General features: G+C 39.8%; 1 protein-coding gene across 2 annotated transcripts in view; it reads right to left on the bottom strand.

The window, feature by feature from the left end:
- Window positions 1–16,429, bottom strand: part of LOC105046707 (nuclear transcription factor Y subunit A-7) — a 36,831-nt gene extending 20,402 nt beyond the window's left edge. For both annotated transcript variants that reach the window (XM_010925372.4, XM_010925373.4), the window contains exon 1: window positions 16,271–16,429. The gene's annotated coding sequence lies outside the window, so the exon portion shown is untranslated. The remainder of the gene's footprint in view (window positions 1–16,270) is intronic.
- Between the last annotated feature and the right edge of the window lie 3,344 nt (window positions 16,430–19,773).

Raw genomic sequence — 19,773 nt, 5'->3', positions numbered from 1 at the left:
ATGCGATAGGATGTTTATTTAATTTATCTTCAGACTCATATAATTGACATTTATGATTAATAAAATAAGTATTTTTGTTTCATTATATGCTGCATCTTATTTATTTTAAGATTATAATGAACCCATAGGTTGGCAATGTTTTAGGACCGTGATGAGATCACGTCAGTGAGACCTAATTCTTGATAGCCCTAACCTAAAACATTTCTAGTCATTGGTACATTGAGTCGGAGATCATGATACCGGAAAGACTGACATTCCTATGTATGCTCAGAAATGAGGGTGGTTGATCTCACAACCACTTGTGTGGTGACACTAATACAAGGATATGGTGCTCATTAGAGAATGAGTTCACTGAATTGACCTGCAAGAGAATATCAGATGGAGTCTTATTTACATATCAACTGATTTTCTCTAGTGGAGTTGGTATGTGATCCTTAGACCTGAGGTCACCATGGTACCTTGTACTTGATCCATTTTTGGTTCACTACCTAACTTGATTCTTTGATCCTTGTGTGGGGTGTTCTGGATATGGTGAAGAGTGCATGAAGTTGTGAGTGACAATAAGGGATCAGTCACTCCTAATAAGGGGAACGAACATCCTATGTGATCTCATAGGATGTGATTCGAAAGTCTTTGCCAAAGCAGGATGATAATTAGAAAAAATTTTAATGTATCATCAACTGAATCATCCTTTGATCGAGATACATAATGATAATGATTGGTTTGACATATTTCATCCACAGCTCATCTGGATATTGTTTGACTGAAAGATTAAATTACAGAACTTGCCACTGAAGGATATTTTGATAATTTTTTATCAAATTTTAAATCTTTCGGATAGTCATGACATTTGCTAGACATCAATCTTGACTTGTGGATTCGTCAAATTAAAAGAGTTTAATTCTAAGTCAATTTGAAGAGTCCAAGTTGATTGGACTCTTCGGTGACCTAATCTCATCGGATTAGGATTACGTCGAAATCTTGATCCACTGTTGGCTAGATTTGAAACCCAATGGGTCACACACTTTGAGATTTGCTTGTATGATCTAATTAGAGTTTAATATAAATTTATGGTTAATTTGATATGCTAGCACATTGTATTAACCAATTTCAAATTGGTTTAGATCAAATTGTTTGAGCTAACCTAGACCAGTTGCCTTTGACCTAATGGATTGGGTCAATTTGATTGGATCCTTATCCAACTTAGAAAGTTTCAAGTGGAGGATCTCTCTGCCCACCAAACCCACCATAAAATTAATGCCGCCCCCTTTATTTTTGGCATGTGAAAGGAAGAGTCTTCTTAAAGAAGGCTCTTAATTTTTACGCATTGCCATAATTTCCAACAAATCTCCTATGTTTTGATGCCAAAATTAATTGAATTTTTTATGGCACATAGAGAAGGAAGATCCTTCTGCTACAATATCTAGAATGCCAAAAATTACTTGGTGAATTTATTTGATGCATGGGAAGTTGGAGTGCCAAAGGTTGGCGCCCTTCATCCATGTGACGTCCCTTGGTCCCCTATTTATAGGGATGCCCCACATGGTTTCCTATGAATTTTTGGCTAAAATCAGAGAGAAGGGATGTGGTAAAATATAAAAAAATTTGAGAAAAAAAAGAAAATTTGAGTGGCAAAAGTTGCAAGAAGGATGGTGAGATTTTCAACAATATTGCTTAAGTGCCCTAGGGTTTGGTTTTTCCATATGTTGGAGCCAAAAATCAAATCTAGTTGTATGACATCTGAAGAGTTTTCTTGGTGTATTTGGTGGCAAGATCGAAAGCAACTGGCTTTGGCGATCGTGACGCAAGTTCAAAGCCGCAGTGTTCTTGAAAAGACAAGGCTGCAGCGCACCAGTTGGGAAGGACCTTGGCCAACTTCGTGTGGATCACATTGGAGGACTTCTACTTAGAGTCTCATGGAGAACACCAATGCCACTTTTTTATTTTGGTGAAAGTATAAAATTCTATCCCTATGCATGCTTGTTTTTGCTTTGATCGATATCGGCAAGATGATTCTAGGTTTGAATTCTGGCTCGTAGTTTTATGTGATAGAACTACTGATTTGTATGATTTTAAAATTTTTGAAAATTATTTTTACTCATGGTCGAACCCAACAGTGGTATCAGAGCCACCTTTCTGATTCGATCAAACAAGTACAATTTGTAGCATAGAATCGTTCTTGTTCATATCCTGTCAAAAATGTAGCATTATTTTTAGCATCGATTCTTCAAACTCAAAAATTATTTTTGACTTTTAGTGAACCATGATTCTAAATTTAATTATTAAATTATAAATTTATGATAATTTAAATTTTTATTATCATGGTATCATGATGCTTAATCGATGTATAGAAAATAAGGTGTTATGCATGCCTAATTAGATTAGGTTTGTATATTATATGATTTGTTAGTCATATGTTATGACTTCGATTGACCCTTATATGATTTTTGACATGATAATGTGATTGCTATTATGAATAGTTGAAGCATGCAAATTTGCATAATTTGTAGTGTACATTTATGCTTATAGTTAGGATGTGCCGAGACCAGTTTAAAGTCCCTCGTTTAATTATATTAAGTTGTAATGTCGGGATTCACTTTTTAATCAAAAGTCAATTCTTAAGATCAATTGGTGTCGAGAAAGTGAAATGGTGATTTTATAATTAGATCTGTATGCTGCCTGGCCAACTCTGTTGGTGTCTAGAAAAGCTACGGGGAGCCTCCCACCTACTTACTGGTCAATTTGGCCTTGTTGAATTTCGGACTAGATTGATTAAGTGATGTAGACATTACAAGGCCTTCCTTCAAACTTGATCGATAGAGTATGTCAAATCTTATGAGTTGTTGTGCTATCCACAAGGCTTACTATAAAAATGAATGATGTTGATCAAGTACATATTGATGTTTATGGCATATTTGAATAGTATTGCTTTGTTGTGCTATCCACAAAGGCAGTATTGTTTAAGTATGACCATATGGATTGAAGGGTCAACTTAACTAGAACACTATAGTTTGTTGTGCTATCCACAAGACTATATGTGATCTAGAGGTAGAAGAAAGATGTTGAGAATTGTAGAGGTACAATTGGTAAAGAGTTACCTACTTTGAACTCATGAATACTTGTTGTGCTATCCACAAGATGTTTGTGAGGAATAGAGATCTCAACCCACTAAGAAACATTAGTATGTTTTTCGATTTTCATATTTGAGGGGTATGAAGTTCGATAAAATAATGAGAGACAATTAGATAAAAATCCTAGTCTAGTTGTGCATATCATCATGAGTCATCCACTTATGTTGTGTTCTTGTTATTGTAGATTAACTACACTCATGGCATTCTCACTTTCACTTAGAGGTATCCTAGATGCAAACAAGTTGACTAAACCCAACTATGTCGACTGGTTAAGGAACTTGAGAATTATTCTCACTCAGGAGAAAGTCTCCTACATTCTGAATACACCTGCTCTAAATTCTCTTGGGAAGATGCTTCTGAGGAGGAAAAGGCCACATATAAGATGTGAAAAGATGACAGTGTGACTGTCAAATACATCATACCTGCTTTTATGAGCAACGAGTTCAGAGGCAACATGAGGACATGGACGTTCCCTCTATTCTCTTAATCTTAAGGAGTTATACGGAGAACAAAGTCAAACTGCTCGATATGAGATATCAAAGCAGTTGTTCCGTATCCGCATGACTGAAGGCACCTCCATGCAAACGCATGTCCTTAAGATGATGGATTTGATCACTTGTCTAGGACAGCTGGATTTTGCTATGGATGGTGAACTGAGCTAGGATTTGATCCTGTAGTCTCTTCCAGACTCTTTTTCTCAGTTTGTTATTAATTATCATATGAATAAACTGAACATCAGCCAATCAAAACCACTGAACATGCTGAAAATAGTAGAGAGTCATTTCAAAGATGAAAAGGTCAAGTCCTTTATATTGATAAAATCAGCAAGAAGAAGGCAAAGAAGGGTTCTAAGAAAAAGATGAACCCTAAGATTGGCATCTCCAAGAAGAAGGCGAAGGTCTCCGCCAAAGGTACTTATTATCACTATGGCAAGAAGGGCCATTGGAAGAGGAATTGCAAAGAGTACCTTGCAACCATGAAATCAGCAAATGTTGCTAAAGGTTTGTATATGATACAAACTAATTTATCATTAAGTACTTTAATGTCAAATTCTTAGGTATTGGATACTGCTTGTGATTCACACATTTGCAAATCGTTGCAGGATCTACAGGAAGTAAGAAATCTGAATAAAAGTGACTTCGAGCTGTTCGGCGCTAGTGGAACGTCCATTCAGACTGAAGCCCTAGAAACCAGAGTTTTGAAGTTGCCTTCGAAAAAAATTTTAGAACTGAAGACCTGTTATTATATTTCTGATATTGTTAGAAATATTATTTCTGTACCATTGTTATTGAAACAAGGTTTTGAAATAATTGTAAAGAACAATGATTGTTCTATATATTTTTCTAATGAATATTATGAAAGTGCTTTTATTAATAATGATCTTTTATTTTTTTCACTTAATGATCATGTGCTTCATGTTGATAATATGAAGAAAAGGAAAAGAGAGGATGTGAATGTCACATACCTCTGGCACTGTCGACTTAGCTACATAAATGAGTCCAGGATTAACAAGTTATACAAAGATAATTTCTTTGATCCTTATGATTATAAATCATATGGAACTTGTGAATCTTGCCTCATGGATAAAATGACCAAGACTCCATTTACCGAACATGGAGAAAAAACAAGTGACATTTTGGACCTTGTACATACTGATGTATGCGGTCCGATGTCGACTCAAGTCAGAGGTGGATACTCTTACTTCATCACGTTTACTGATGATAGGTCTAGATTTGGATATGTGTATTTGATGAAATACAAATCCAAAGCCTTTGACAAATTTAAAGAGTATCAAAGAATGATCGAGAAATAAACTGATAAAAGTATTAAAATTTTTCGATCGGATCGAGGAAGAGAATACTTATCCAGTGAGTTCCTCGATTATTTAAAACAAAATAGAATACTCTCTCAATGGACATCTCCTTATACTTCACAATTAAATGAAATTGCAGAAAGGAAGAATCGCACCTTATTAGATATGGTGCGGTCCATGATGTGTTTCACGGATCTTCCGATATCTTTTTGGAGATATGCCCTCGAGACTGCAGCATATATCTTAAATAAAATGCCTTCGAAATCTGTTTCTAGCACTCCATATAAAATATGAGAAGGGAAAAGATCTAATCTTAAGCATCTTAAGATTTGGAATTGCCCAGCTTATGTGAAAAATGTTGATGGACATAAGCTGGATGCTAGATCAGAAATATACAGATTTGTAGGTTATCCCAAAGAGAGTATAGGATACTACTTCTATAATCCTACTAAATAAAAGGTATTTGTTGGTAGGCATGCCGTTTTTTTGGAGAAAGAGTTTATCCAAGAAGGAGGCAGTGGGAGGTCTGTTGAACTTGAGAAAGTTCAAAACCTACAATCCATCCAGGACTCACCAAATGGTTCGCAACCAGATGTGCCTATTGTTGAGGTACAGCCACTACACAAACCTCCTCTCCGAAGGTCGAGTAGAATGCGTAATGTACCACTTAAGTATGGGTTTATCATTGAGAATGACAATACAATCCATATCATTGAGAATGATGATCCCACGACCTATTCGGAAGCTGTCATGAGTAGTGACTCTGACAAGTGGCTCAATGCCATGAAATCCGAAATGGACTCCATGTATGATAATCAAGTATGAACTTTGGTTGATGCACCTGAGGGTGTGACCCCAAAAGGTTGCAAATGGGTCTTTAAAAAGAAGATTGGAGCAGATGGTCAGGTAGAAACCTATAAAGCTAGACTGATGGCAAAAAATTTCAGACAAAAATAAGGTGTTGATTGTGAAAAAACTTTTTGCCGGTAGCCATGCTCAAGTTTATTCGGATAATGCTTGCTATAACAGCATACTATGACTATGAGATCTGACAGATGGATGTCAAGACTGTCTTCCTCAATGAAAACCTTAAGGAAGAAGTTTATATGACTCAGCCATAGGAATTTGTCTCAAATGGGAGAGCAAATCAGATATGCAAGCTCAATAGATCCATTTATGGATTAAAGCATCGAGGAGCTGGAACATCTGTTTTGATGAGACAGTCAAATTGTTTGGCTTCATCAAAAATGTGGATGAACCTTGTGTGTACAAGAAGAATAGTGAGAATGCTATTGTCTTTTTGATTATGTATGTGGACGACATACTGCTCATTGAGAATGATATCCCAATGTTGCAATCGATCAAAACTTGGCTATTACAAAAATTTTTTATGAAAGATTTGGATGAGGCATCCTATATACTTAGTATTGAGATCTATAGGGATAGATCGAAAAGGATGCTAGGCTTATCCCAGTCTAAATACATTGACTTTGTGTTGAAGAGGTTCAACATGAAGGAAAATAAAAGAGGTTAATTGCCCATAAGTCATGGCATACAACTCTCTAAGAAAATATCTCCTAAGACATCTGAAGAGAGAAATAGAATGAGTTCTATTCTTTATGCTTCGGCAGTAGGATCAATAATTTATGCTATGTTATATACCAGACCTGATGTTGCTTATGCCTTAGGCATTGTCAGCAGATTTCAGGCTGATCCCGGAGAAAATCATTGAAAAGCTGTGAAAAACATACTCAAGTACTTGAGAAGGACTCGAGATGTTTTTTTGATATATGGTAGATCTGATTTAAAACTGGAAGATTATACCGATTCTAGTTTTCAATCTGATCCGGATAATAGCAAATCTATATCTGGATATGTGTTCACCTTGTATGGTGGTGCAGTAAGTTAGAAAAATTTCAAATAGCAAACTGTTGCTGACTCAATCACTGAGGCTGAGTATATTGCTGCAAGTGAGGCTGCTAAGGAAGCCGTCTGGATGAAGAAATTTATCACAGAGTTTGGTATGGTTCCAGGGATTGAACAACCAATGCTCCTTTATTGTGATAATACTGGGACAATTGCTCAAGCCAAAGAACCAAGGTCTCACCATAAATTCAAGCACATCCTAAGACGGTTCCACCTCGTTCGGGAGATAGTCGAAAGACGCGATGTGATCGTGGAGCGAGTTGATACCAAGAATAATATAGCGGATCCGTTCACTAAAACCTTGTCAATGCACCAGTTTGACCGCCATCTTGATAGCATGAGTATCAAGTATAGGGACGATTGGCTTTAAGTGCAAGTGGGAGATTGAAAGAATAATGTCCTACAAGCCAATCGCATATAGCATGTGATAGGGTGTTTATTATAATTTATCTTCTAGACTCATGTAATTGACATTTATGATTAATAAAATAAGATATTTTTGTTTCATTATATGCTGCATCTTATTTATTTTAAAATTATAATGAACCCCATAAGTTTGGACAATGATTTTAGGGCCGTGATGAGATCACGCCAGTGAGATCTAATTCTTTGATAGTCCTAACCTAAAACATTCCTAATCATTGGTACATTGAGTCGAAGATCAATGATACCAGAAAGACTGGCATGTCCTATGTATGCTCAGAAATGAAGGTGGTTGATCTCACAACCACTTGTGTGGTGACACTAATACAATGATATGGGTGCTCATTAGAGAATGAGTTCACTGAATTGACCTACGAGAGAATATCAGATGGAGTCTTATTTACATGTCAACTGATGTTTCTCTAGTGGGAGTTGTGTATGTGATCTTTAGACCTGAGGTCACCATGGTACCTTGTGTACATAGATTCATATTTTGGTTCACTACCTAACTTGGTTCTTTGATCTTTGTGTGAGGTGTTCTGGATATGGTGAAGTGTGCATGAAGGTTGTGAGTGACTAATAAGCGATCAGTCACTCCTAATAAAGAGAGCAAACATCCTATGTGATCTCATATAACGGTGATTCTAGAAGTCTTTGACCAAAGCAGGATGATAATTAGAAAAAATTTTCTAATGTATCATCAACTGAATCATCGCCTTTTGATTGAGATACATAATGATAAGTGATTGGGTTTGACATATTTTCATACCCACAGCTCATCTGAGATGTTGTTTGACTGAATGATTGAATTACACGAAAACTTGCCACTGAAGGATATTTTGATAATTTTTCATCAAAATTTCAAATCTTCCGGATAGTCATGACACGTTGCTAGACGTCAATCTTGATTTGTAAATTCATCAGAATTAAAAGAGTTTAATTCTGGAGTCAATTTGGAAGAGTCTAAGTTGATTGGGACTCTTCGGATGACCTAATCTCATCGGATTAGGATTACATCGAAAGTCTTGATCTACTGCTGGCTAGATTTGGAACCCAATGGGTCACACACTTTGAGATTTGGCCTTAGTCTGATTTAATTAGAGTTTAATATAAATTCTATGGGTTAATTTGATATGCTAGCACATTGTATTAACCCAAGTTCCTAAATTGGTTTAGATCAAATTATTTGAGCTAACCTAGACCAGTTGTCTTTGACCTAATGGAATTGGGTCAATTTGGATTGGATCCTTATCCAACTTGAACCAGTTTCAAGTGAGGAAGGACTCCTCTGCGCCCACCAGAACCCACTCATAAAATTAGTGCCACCCCCTTTATTTTTGGCGTGTGAAAGGAAGAGTCCTTAAAAAAGGCTCTTAATTTTTACGTGTTGCCATAATTTTCCAACCAGATCTCCTATGTTTTGACGCCAAAATTAATTGATTTTTTTATAGTACACAGAGAAGGAAGAGTTCTTCTGCTGCAAGTATCAGGAACGCCAAAAATTCACTCGGTGAATTTATTTGGCACGTGGGAAGTTGGAGCACCAAAGGTTGGCACCCCTTCATCCCATGTGACGTCCTTTGGTCCCCTATTTATAGGGGACACCCCACATGATTTTCTGCTGAGATTTATGGCTAAAATCAGAGAGAAGGGACGTGGTAAACATAAAAAAAATTTTGAAAAAATTCTGAGAAAAAAGAAAAAAAATTAGAGTGGCAAAGTTGTAAGAAGGGTGGTGAGATTTTCAGCAGTGTTGCTTGAGTGTCCTAGGATTTGATTTTTTCATGTGTTAGAGCCAAAAATCAAATCCTAGGTTGTGTGACATCTGAAGAGTATCTTCTTGGTATCATTCTGGTGGTAAGATCGAAAGTAACTGGACTTTGGTGCGATCGTGACGCAAGTTCGAAGCCGGCAGTGTTCTTGAGAAGACAAGGTTGCGGCAACACACCGATTGGGAAGGACCTTGGCCAACTTCCATGTGGATCACTGTTGGAGGACTTCTACCTTGGAGTCTCGTGGAGAACACCAACGTGCCACTTTTTCATTTTCATGAAAGTATAAAATTCTATCTCTATGCATGCTTGTTTTCACTTTGATCGATATCGGCACGGTGATTCTAGGATTTGAATTTCGGCTCGATAGTTTTATGTGATATAACTACTGATTTGTATGATTTTAAAATTTTTGAAAATCACTTTCCGCTGCGTGGCCGAAACCCAACACATGGATCCATTCTTAACAGAATCATCCTTTGACATCCAGCTTTCCCACCTATTTCTTGGTCAGTGGGGGGCGCTTGCTCTGAATTTGAGCAAGAAGCACTGACCCTAACCGCAAGTTCCCAACTATCCTTAATGTTTTTCCATCTACCCTTTTCGTTCAGAAGCATGCATGTGGGGGTTGTTGTCAAAAGAGACAGCAATCCTCTACCACGACTTCTCTTTTTGAAAAAGAGAGCTACAATGTGGATGGGAAGTTGATCATCTGCATATGCGTACGAATGCCTCTGAGATTCAAAACTACTCCCCTCTCTTATCTAGATTGACTTTGAAAGAGGAAAAAAATGATTAATTTTGATAGCGATATGGGTTCGGACAGTGGTGCAAGTACCTTATCCCCAATTTTTTCTTGATTTATATATGTATATATTATATATACACCTATACATATATATATACACACGTACATACATACATATATACACATATATATACATACATACATATATATATATATATGTATATATATATATGTGGGGGGGGCGGGGGCCTTTAGGTTTTTTTTAATGTGATCTAGAATGACATGTACCCAAGCATTATATAAAAAAATTAAACAACTATTTAGGGTGGTTTTAGGATTTTTTTATGTGATTCGGGGTAATATGCAGTCAAGAGGCCAAGCTCTCTGGTCGTGCATCCCTGGAGATTAGGACGGGAGTTCTTGGAGGCTAAGCTCCCATACCGAGCTATCAGACCGAGCTCCCAGGCCGCACATCTCTGGAGATTGGGACCCGATCCTCAGAGGCTGACCAGAGCCATTCCAAGCTCCTAGGTCATGCATCCCTAGAGATCGAGACATAAGTCTCAAGATGCTGAGCTCTCAAGTTGAGCTCTTCGATCGAGCATCCCTGGAGATTGGGATGCGAGTTCTATGCCCAGCACTCCCAAGCCAAGCTCCCCGGTAAAACATCAATAGAAATCAGGACATGAGTCCTTGAAGATCAAGCTCCCATATTGAGCTCTCGTGCCAAGCTCCTAGGCCGTGCATCCCTAGAAATCAGGATGTGAGTCCCTGGAGGCCGACTAAAACCATTTCAAGCTCCATAGCCGAGCTCTTAGCCGTGCATCCCTAGAGATTGAGATGCATATCCCTAAGAGCTCTTAGGCTGCACATCCTTAAAGCCATGATGAGCTCTCAGGTCCAACTCCTACGCCATGCATCCTTGGAGACTGGGATGCAAGTTCCTGGAGGGCGACCAAAATCATTTAGAGCTCCTGGCCCGTGGAGGCCGACCAAAGCCATTTTGAGCTTCCAGGCCACACAACACTGAAGACCAGGATACAATCCATGGAGGCCGAGCTCCTTGCCGAGCTATCAAGCCAGCTCTCAAGCTGCACATCCCTGGAGATTAGAACACAAGTCTCTAGAGACTGACCAGAGCCATTTCGAGCACCTAAGTGGAGCTTCCGGATCGCACATCCCTAGAGATTGGGACATGAGTCTTGACATGCCAAGCTCCCAGATCAAGCTCCCGAGTCATGCATTCCTGGAGATCGAGATGCACCTTATGCTAAGCTATCAAGCCCCACATCCCTGGAGGTAGGGTTGGAAGGGGGCCGGGCCGGGTCGGACTACACCCCTGCCCGAGCCCAGCCTGAAATTTTTTTCGGATCTTGGGCCGGGCTTAAGCCCAAAAATTTTTGAAAAGCTCAGGCCCAAGCCCGGCCTAAGCTCAAGCCCTGCCCAAACCCAATCGGGCCCATCAATCTCCTGCAAGAGGCTTATGAGGCTCCGCATCTCCTCCTCGACCCAGGTCTCAGCCCGCTTCTTGGGCGTCTTCACCTCGTGGTCCTCTCCATTGCGTTCAGCTAGGATCATTTGTTGCTGGGGCAGTGGCAGCCTGCCATTGCCGACGACTCAGATCATCATGTCGTGGTTGTGTTCTTTATGGTAATCGATCGATTGGGGCTTGTCAAACAAGTACATGCTCTTCCTTGCCCCTTACTACTCCTCGTCGCCCTCATCCTCTCAACTCCGAAAGCAAGGGAGGAGGGATTGGGAGAGATACTGATCTAGAGTGAGTACAGACATTGGAACAAAACAAAAAATTTGACATCAAATTGGACTTCCAAAGGAGCAAAACCCATGTCTTGGATCACTCCACAACAAGGGCAAGTACAAATCAACACAATTGAAGAAAAGGGAAGAAAAAGAGATCAAAATGAAAGGAATAATCGGGTTTTAAGAAAAGGGAGTAGTAGAAACCAATAGAATCGAAGAAAGGGAACAAGAAAGAGATCAAAAGGAAGAGTAGAATCGGGCTTTTAGTTGGGTTTTATGAAAGGGGAGGAGTAGAAGAAAGATTATTTCTTGGGGTTAAAGATTGGGGATTGAAATCGGAGAAGAAAAAGGAGCCGAGGGAGATAGGAGGGATTGGGAGGGTTTTGGGTTTGGAGAGTCACGATCCTTTTTTTTTTGTTCTCTAATGGGAGTGAGAGCTAAGGCTTTGAAGAGGAAAAGAGAAGAGGGAGAAGCGAAGTGCATGTGAGGGTTTGGGCCTTTTGAATTTGGGCTTGGGCTCGGGTCCGGGCCAAAGGTATACCCGAGTCCAACCCAAAATACAAATGGATCCTATATTTAGGCCCAAGTCCGGCCTGACATTGGCCTGGCCCGATGGGCCTCGGGCTAGCTCGAGCCCAATTCTAACCCTACTTGAAGGAGCTTAAAGGTCATGCATCCTTGGAGATCGGGACATGAGTCCTTGGAGGCTGAACTTCCATGTCGAGCTATCAGGCCGAGCTCTCAAGCCACACATCATTGGAGATCGGGATGCAAGTCTCTGAAGGCCGACTAAAGCCATTTTAAGCTCCCAGGCAGAGCTCCGATGTTGTGCATCCTTGGAAATCGGGATGCGAGTCTCAAGATGTCAAGATCCCAAGTCGAGCTCCCAAGTTACGCATCCCTAGAGATTGGGACGTGAGTTCCATGCCTAGCACTCAGGCTGAGCTCCCAGATAGCGCATCCTCGGAGATTGGGACACGAGTCCTTAGAAGCCAAGCTCCCATACCAAGCTCTTAGGCCAGGCATCCCTGGAGTTCAAGATGCGAGTCCTTAGAGGCCAATTAGAGCCATTTCGAGCTCCCTGATCAAGCTCTAAGGCCACGCATCCCTGGAGATCGGAATGCATGTCCTTAAAGACTGCTGTTCCATGCCATCCAAGATGCGAGCACTGTGCATGCAATATGCTAGTCCCTGAAGCACCGATCAGAAACATATCGAGCTCTCAAGCCACGCATCCTTGAAAATTAGGATGCAAATCTCTAGAGGCCAACCAAAGCCATTTTGAGCTCCCAAATATAGCTCTCAGGTTGCACTTTACTAGAGATCAGGATGCGAGTCCATAGAGGTCGACTAGAGCCATTCCAAGCTCCCAGATAGAGCTTTTAAGCTGTGCATCACTGGAGATCAAGATGTAAGTCCGTGAAGTCCACCCTTCCATGCCATCCGAGATACAAGCATCATGCATGCAGGATACAAGTCTGTGAAAAACATTGATTGGAGACATGCCAAGCTCCCCTCGAAAGTGAGGGGCAAGTGATACATCCCAAAATCGATCACAGCCAGTATGGCAAAATCAATCAATCAGAGCATACCATAAACAAATCATGGACTCACCTTGGCCAACCAGTTCTCACCATGTGACAACTACTGAAAAACACACAGAGATGCCCTAGAGGTCGAGCTCCTATGTCGAGCTCTCAGGCCAAGCTTCCAAGTTGCACACCCTTGCAGATCGGGACATGAGTCTCGAGAAGCCAATCAAAGCTATTCCGAGCTCCTAGGCCAAGCTCCCAAGCCATGCATCGCTAAAGATCGGAATGCGAGTCCTTAAAGGCCGAGCTCCTATGCCTAACTCCAAGACCGCACATCCCTGGAGATCAGGATGCAAGTCTCTAGAGGCTAACTAGAGTTATTCCGAGCTCTTGGGTCGTGCATCCCTAAAGATCGAGATGCGAGTCTCTAGATGCCAAGCTCCAAAGTCGAACTCCCAGGTCGCGCATCCCTGGAGATCGGGATGCAAGTCTCATGCCAAACACTCCTAGGCCCTACCTTCTGCCTTTTTTGGATGTTATTTTTTCCATTTTTTATATATCAGGATATGTGTGTGCCCTCTTTATATTATCTAACGACTGAATGCCTCTCCTTTTTTCTTTTAAATCTATTAAAAAATCGTAGTGTAGCACGGCTTCGTTGCTAGTTTAGAATAAAGATAGAAAGTTGAAAATGTTTTGATCTTGCCCATATACTTTACTGTGTGAAACAAAAAATGGGTATTTAATTCAATAATTCATAACCACATTGCTGCAGGGTTTGTCTACTTTCCCCTCTACCAACAAACTAATATCTCTTATAAATTTTAATTGCTGCTACTGATCCAAGAAATTGGAAACACACATTAAAAAAAAAAACCAAAAGAAAAACTAGTGATGAGCAATCTATCCAGCACAAGTATAAACTGCTAAAGCAGTACGTGATAGCATCATACAATTCATTTGTATATTTCATTTTATCATGTAATGTCCATAAAGCAACATCAGCAGTGTTATATTCTTATATTTCATAACTTACAACAGAAAAATGCTAAGAAATTTAGTTCCCATCAGAGATAACATATTTAGGTTTTAACTTCACATACACAACCCCAGAAAGCCTTCATCTTCAACAAAGAGAAAACTGAATTAAGCTGTCACAACTAGCACGGCTTGGTAAATGCCGTCAGCAAGGTTGAGCAGTAATAAAAGAAAGAAACTCTCCGATGAGTCATGTACTAAAGTTCACCATGTGTCATCTTCTTTCATTAATTCATATGTTTTCAAGAACTAAGACCCTGAAAATCCATCATCTCACAAACTTTCATCCAGTGTAAAGGAGGAGGCAAAGCTTAAGTAAATTGTCAACATAAATATAATTCACAAATGTATAGATTTAAGGCAGCTTTGGTGCAGGAAGTCAAGGGACTGCATCAAACCTAACCATTAGTTTTAATTCGATAAATCTGCACAGCATTAAATTAGAGTGGGCCGCAATATAAGGCCCTAAATGCCAGGTGAGTTGCATATGCCGCTGCACAATCCTAAGCAAGCTGCACAAGGACTAAGTCGATTCTCTTTCGGCCCATGTGCACTAGGACTGCATATTATAACTGCATATAAGGACACAGTGCAGTCGAGGGACCACATCTGCATATGCAGGAACATATGCAGCCTCATGCACCATGCATTTTAAAATACTGGGCTAAAAGAAAAAAATGCATATTCTACCTGTCAAAGAAGATATACCAGAATAATTGCATGTTACATGCCATAGTGTTATTTTCTTAAGTTACAGTATTGATCTCATAGGATCCTTCTGGTATGAACTCCAATTTAACTGCTCTCTCAGCAGTTTCAAATTGAATAACTTATGAACAACCTAGGCCTGCAATGGATTGTATAGCAACATAATACTAGAGTTTCCATCCAATGCCTCCAGAATTGAGTTGATTACGATATCCACAATAGGAATTCATAGCTCTTTTCGATTTGCCTAGGCCTACGTATGTGGGAGATAGCCTTTTATCGCTCACCGATGGCATGATCACATTTTTCTGCTAAAAGTAATGGCATCTATCAACTTATACATATGTCTTATCCTAAACATACGTCATTGCAAAACCGTGGCAGTAGGTCTTCTACCTATAGATAGTACGTCAGAAGCTAATAATTAAAGAATGACCCTGGTCAACAAAATGAAGTACTCCCAGGTTAACATATACCCTATGAGATATTGCCATATCAATCACTTCCTACCTAAGCATCTCAAAATTCATCAAATCTTGGACCCAGATCACAGCAACATGCCACATTCTTCTAACCTCAACGCGTAGTATTTAAGATGCCGAGCTTGAACATCATTCAAGCATCAAAGATGGCATCCTGGAGGCCATAATCTTTCTTGAAAGTTAAAACTGGCATTTTCTGAAACGACTTTTGCCGTTTCCGCATTTTGCTTTTCCCTTCCCTGCTCAAGATCCGTTCCATATCCACGATGCCGCTCTATTCTTTCTTCTTTCTTTATTTTTCCTCCTAACGCAGCAGCCGTCCGTGTCCACTATGGTCTATGAAGTCACAATTTGTACAAAAGGTTGATGCCCGTAATTTTAGATTACGCTAATATCTAATCAGATATCCATGGAAATATTCAGAAATTTATTCCTATAAATTCATTAAAATATAGTCCATGTCCTAAAATAAGGAATCTACAGCCATGCACCTAAATTGGCACCAAACACAGACAACCAAAGCGTCGATCAAACAGCATCAAACGTCTAAAGAACCGCTAAAACAAAGGAAAGAAAAAAAAAAAAGGAAACAAAGCCTATCCAGTAAAAGGAAAAAGAAGAAGAGCAAATTATAGTTAAAAAAGAACAGAAATGATGCAACGCAACAGGGAAAAAATTCGAAACCTCCGCGAAAGAACGTATTAACAAACCCTACGTGACCGCAGACGCCAAAACAGAAAAATTAGGGTTTCCAACGCGATCGAATTGTACCCAATTAATCCTAAGAAAAATACCCTGGAATCGAGAAGATTTAAGATCAACGAAGAAATTATACGACACGACATGCTAGATCGCAGAGATACAAACAAACCTTAGATTCCAAAGCGAGGGTTTAAATTCAAAAGCGAGAAAAAACTTTCTTCACTCGTTCCATACCTGAAACCCGTTTCCTCTCTTTCTCCACGCTCTAGCCGCGAGCGTGGATATCTTCAAAACGGATCGCTCCCTCTCTCTAGGAGCGTACTTCCCCTCTCAACATTTTATCCGCCTCGATGTCGTGCTTTAAAAAATAAAAATATATTAATTACAAAGAGCACAAATATTTTTTTTTTCTTTCTGGGGGAAGCGTAAAGCTACGACGCCCACCCAAGTGCTAGAAGGTTCCCTGCCAAATGGCACGAACTAATTGTTCCAATTATGGATATTAACGTTACCAATAATCGTATAACACGTGCAGATGAAAGTGGTTTGGTACAATCGTTGGGTCTCGTAACAGCTCATTGATTTAGGGGAGAGGAGGGCGAGGGGGTACCTTTGGGGCATCATCTGGACCATTCGTTTAAAATAATGGGATCTCTTGCGGGGCATGATTTCCGGGATGCCCGGACACTGGTACGGGCAGAGAAGGGGAGGCGCTGGCGACCACTAATGGCATGGTTGGCAGGTGGGGCAGCAGGGGAGCGGCCGCGCGAGCGGTCGGAAGAAGCCCTGCCGGCTGACCGGGGTCGCACGATGTCGGTGGCCCACCTGCCCGTTCGATCCTGGATCCTTCATCACAACCGTTGGATCTCTGGTGTATGGTGCGGCGGAACGACCTTGGGGAGGGGCATTTGATTATCGTCGTGATCGCCTCGATCACATAGAACCGAGAGCACAGACTGCGTTGAACAATCAAATGGTCTCATAAATGAATACCACGCCCACAAATTTGTTTGATGAGTTATTGACCAGAATTATTTAACATTCTCTCTAATTTATATGAGTGAAAGAAGATGAGATAATATCTATCTTGATTCATTTTCGTATCCAAATCTATCCGAATATACATAAAAATTTAAACATCCGATGGCTAATATCCATATCCATATCCACTTGTAATCTTATTTAATTTATATAGCATTTATAAATTTTTTAAAAAAATATCTAATTATATTAACATGTTATTAATATGATTTATGAACAACTTAGTAATATCTTTGATTTTATAGTTTTAAAGTTTAGCTATCCAACTTATATCTATATTTATATCAATTGCCGCAAGGCTCTGATGAGGTACTGATGTGACTAGAGCTGGACATCATTCGAGATCTGCGATGCTGCAGGATATCTGCTAAAAAAATCCACACTCGTCAGGGTGTTCCAATGGAAGACCATCCAATGTTTAAGTTAGTTAGAGTTTGAAGAATAGTAAAGAAAAAGATTGTAAGAACAGAGTGAAAGCCCCTCAGTACTTTTACTTTCTTTATTGCTTGCCTTTTTCTTATCTAAGGATCCCCTTCATACCTTTTTTTTATATGGAGGTCGAGCCTGTAGGCCGCTAACCAGAATCTGTGAGTTTATTAGGCCTAGTTCTATAAGTCATTAGATCATGTTCTGGCCTTCATCGTAGGAGGAATCTCTTCTACCTTTTTTCTATTGAGGTTTGTTAGTCATAGATGTCAGGCGCAAGCTTCATCAACATGGCTGCCCATTTGGTGGTCCCTGAGTTCATGGTTGGTGTGGCCTCAACACATCTTATTGGGTGCATCTTAATGAAGAATTGATCCCAGTTGGCAAATCTCTCTCACAACATATGCTCTCCACTCTTGAGTTCAAAGTGGCCTTTAGGCTTCGAGCGAAGGGAGTAATTATCTTAGTAGTTGAACTGCTGATCCAATTTCCTCTTAGACGTGCCCGCATTATTGCTTTTGAAATTTTTTTTTGAAGATTTATGATGTGTCATTTTGTTGGAAATAGTGTCCCAAAGCCAATCATCAGCCTGTTGACGGTTGTGCTCCTTTTGTATTAGTACATGAATTATAAATAAATAAAAGTTATTTTAGCATTTTTTCATCACAAATGTTTCATCTTCTAATGAACTCCTGTGTTGTGGTGAAGTCCTTAGGACTATTTAGACTCGACAAAGGAGGATTTGTCGCTTAGTCTCTAAACCTGTTCGCGATCAAATGATACGTTGTTACCAAGGACGACAATGTTTATCGAGCATAGGTCGTTGTGTGCCATATGGGTTGGTTGTCCTCATAACCAAGGAGTGTAGAGACACTGGTATGGCATACAGGTGAGATGTAATGGTACATCTGCACTGAACGTGACCGACTCCGGAGCTATTTCTGCTATCAAGATTTGCTCCGATGGGATATGGGTATAAATGTCCCTCCGACCTGAAACCGCCACGGTGACTTGCAAGCAACTCACTGCACTTAGGCACTGGACTACCTGAATTTCTAATTCAGTGACGGAAGGCTGCTGGGTGTAGTCGAGTACTTGACTTGTCGGTGCGTGTGTCAAGATGGGATTGACCACTCCAGTTTAGGAGCTGTGTACAGTCGTATTTTAATTTAGCAAAATCTTGGCCAGGGTAGTCCTAGTGAGGAGTCACAGGACTAATTGAGTTGAGCACGATTCGGATGATCTCATCAGGGTTGACAGTATAATCCTGAGTCGTCCTAAACACAGGGGTCAAAAGAGATGAATTATACGGTAACCATATTCATGTAGGTTCTGAATGTTACGATTGCGGCTATTCGACCTATCCGATCGTCGGGTACCATTACTAGATGGTCACTTCGATTAGTACAGGAATTGGTTCCTGTGCTACCGGCTTAGGTTCGAACCTGCGGGGTCACACACATTAGAGGTTCCTTTTTGATCTGATGGCTGATTATGAGTCTTATGTGTCTGAGACTCTATGATTGAGAATTAGGATTCTCTGATCATGAGTTCCACACATTTTGGATACCGGGGTCAAAATTTTGAATTTTAAATTTTGAATTTGAAATTTGAACTCCTTGATCAGAGTTTTATATCGATGGTCTTTGATGCCTAATTGCCCATCGAATTTGGACTCAATATTTATGAGAGGTTTAATTAGTGATTTGATTACTAATTAACTCAATTTGATTGAGTAATTATTTTTAAATCAAGTCCAATTGAATTAGATTCGGTTTGGATTGACCCGATTAGGTTAAGTGTTGATCTAATCGCTAAGGTGGTTTAGTCCCTGATTTGATCAGGGGTTAGGCTTAGTTAATTTCTGATTTGATTAGGATTTTATTGAGCCTAATTAAGCCTAATTGTATTGGGTTTAATCTGATCTAATTATGCTTAACTTATTTTAATTAGGTTGGCTCAATTTGAATCAAACCACCTTGTTTTAAATTTCCTGCGCTATCCAACTTCCTTGCGCCCATTTGAATTCACGAGAAAAAATTTTCTCGTGAATTTTCTCCCATGCAAAGCTCTCTCACACCCATGTTTCTATGCGCCAATTATTTGGATTAACTTGGTTTGTTACCCATCCAAATTCAAAGAGGTTTTGAATTTGAATGGATAACCAAATAACCATGCACCAGCTTATCCTCTTTTGTGCGCCCCATATTCCACACGAAAAATAGTTTCTCGTGAAAGTCTCCACGCACAAAAAAAGGCCACGTCATCTC

Source organism: Elaeis guineensis, chromosome 6 (genome assembly GCF_000442705.2).
Source record: "Elaeis guineensis isolate ETL-2024a chromosome 6, EG11, whole genome shotgun sequence".
Lineage (NCBI taxonomy): Eukaryota > Viridiplantae > Streptophyta > Magnoliopsida > Arecales > Arecaceae > Elaeis > Elaeis guineensis.
The sequence above is the reverse complement of the archived record's forward strand: the minus strand, read 5'-3'. Positions and strand labels throughout refer to the sequence as shown.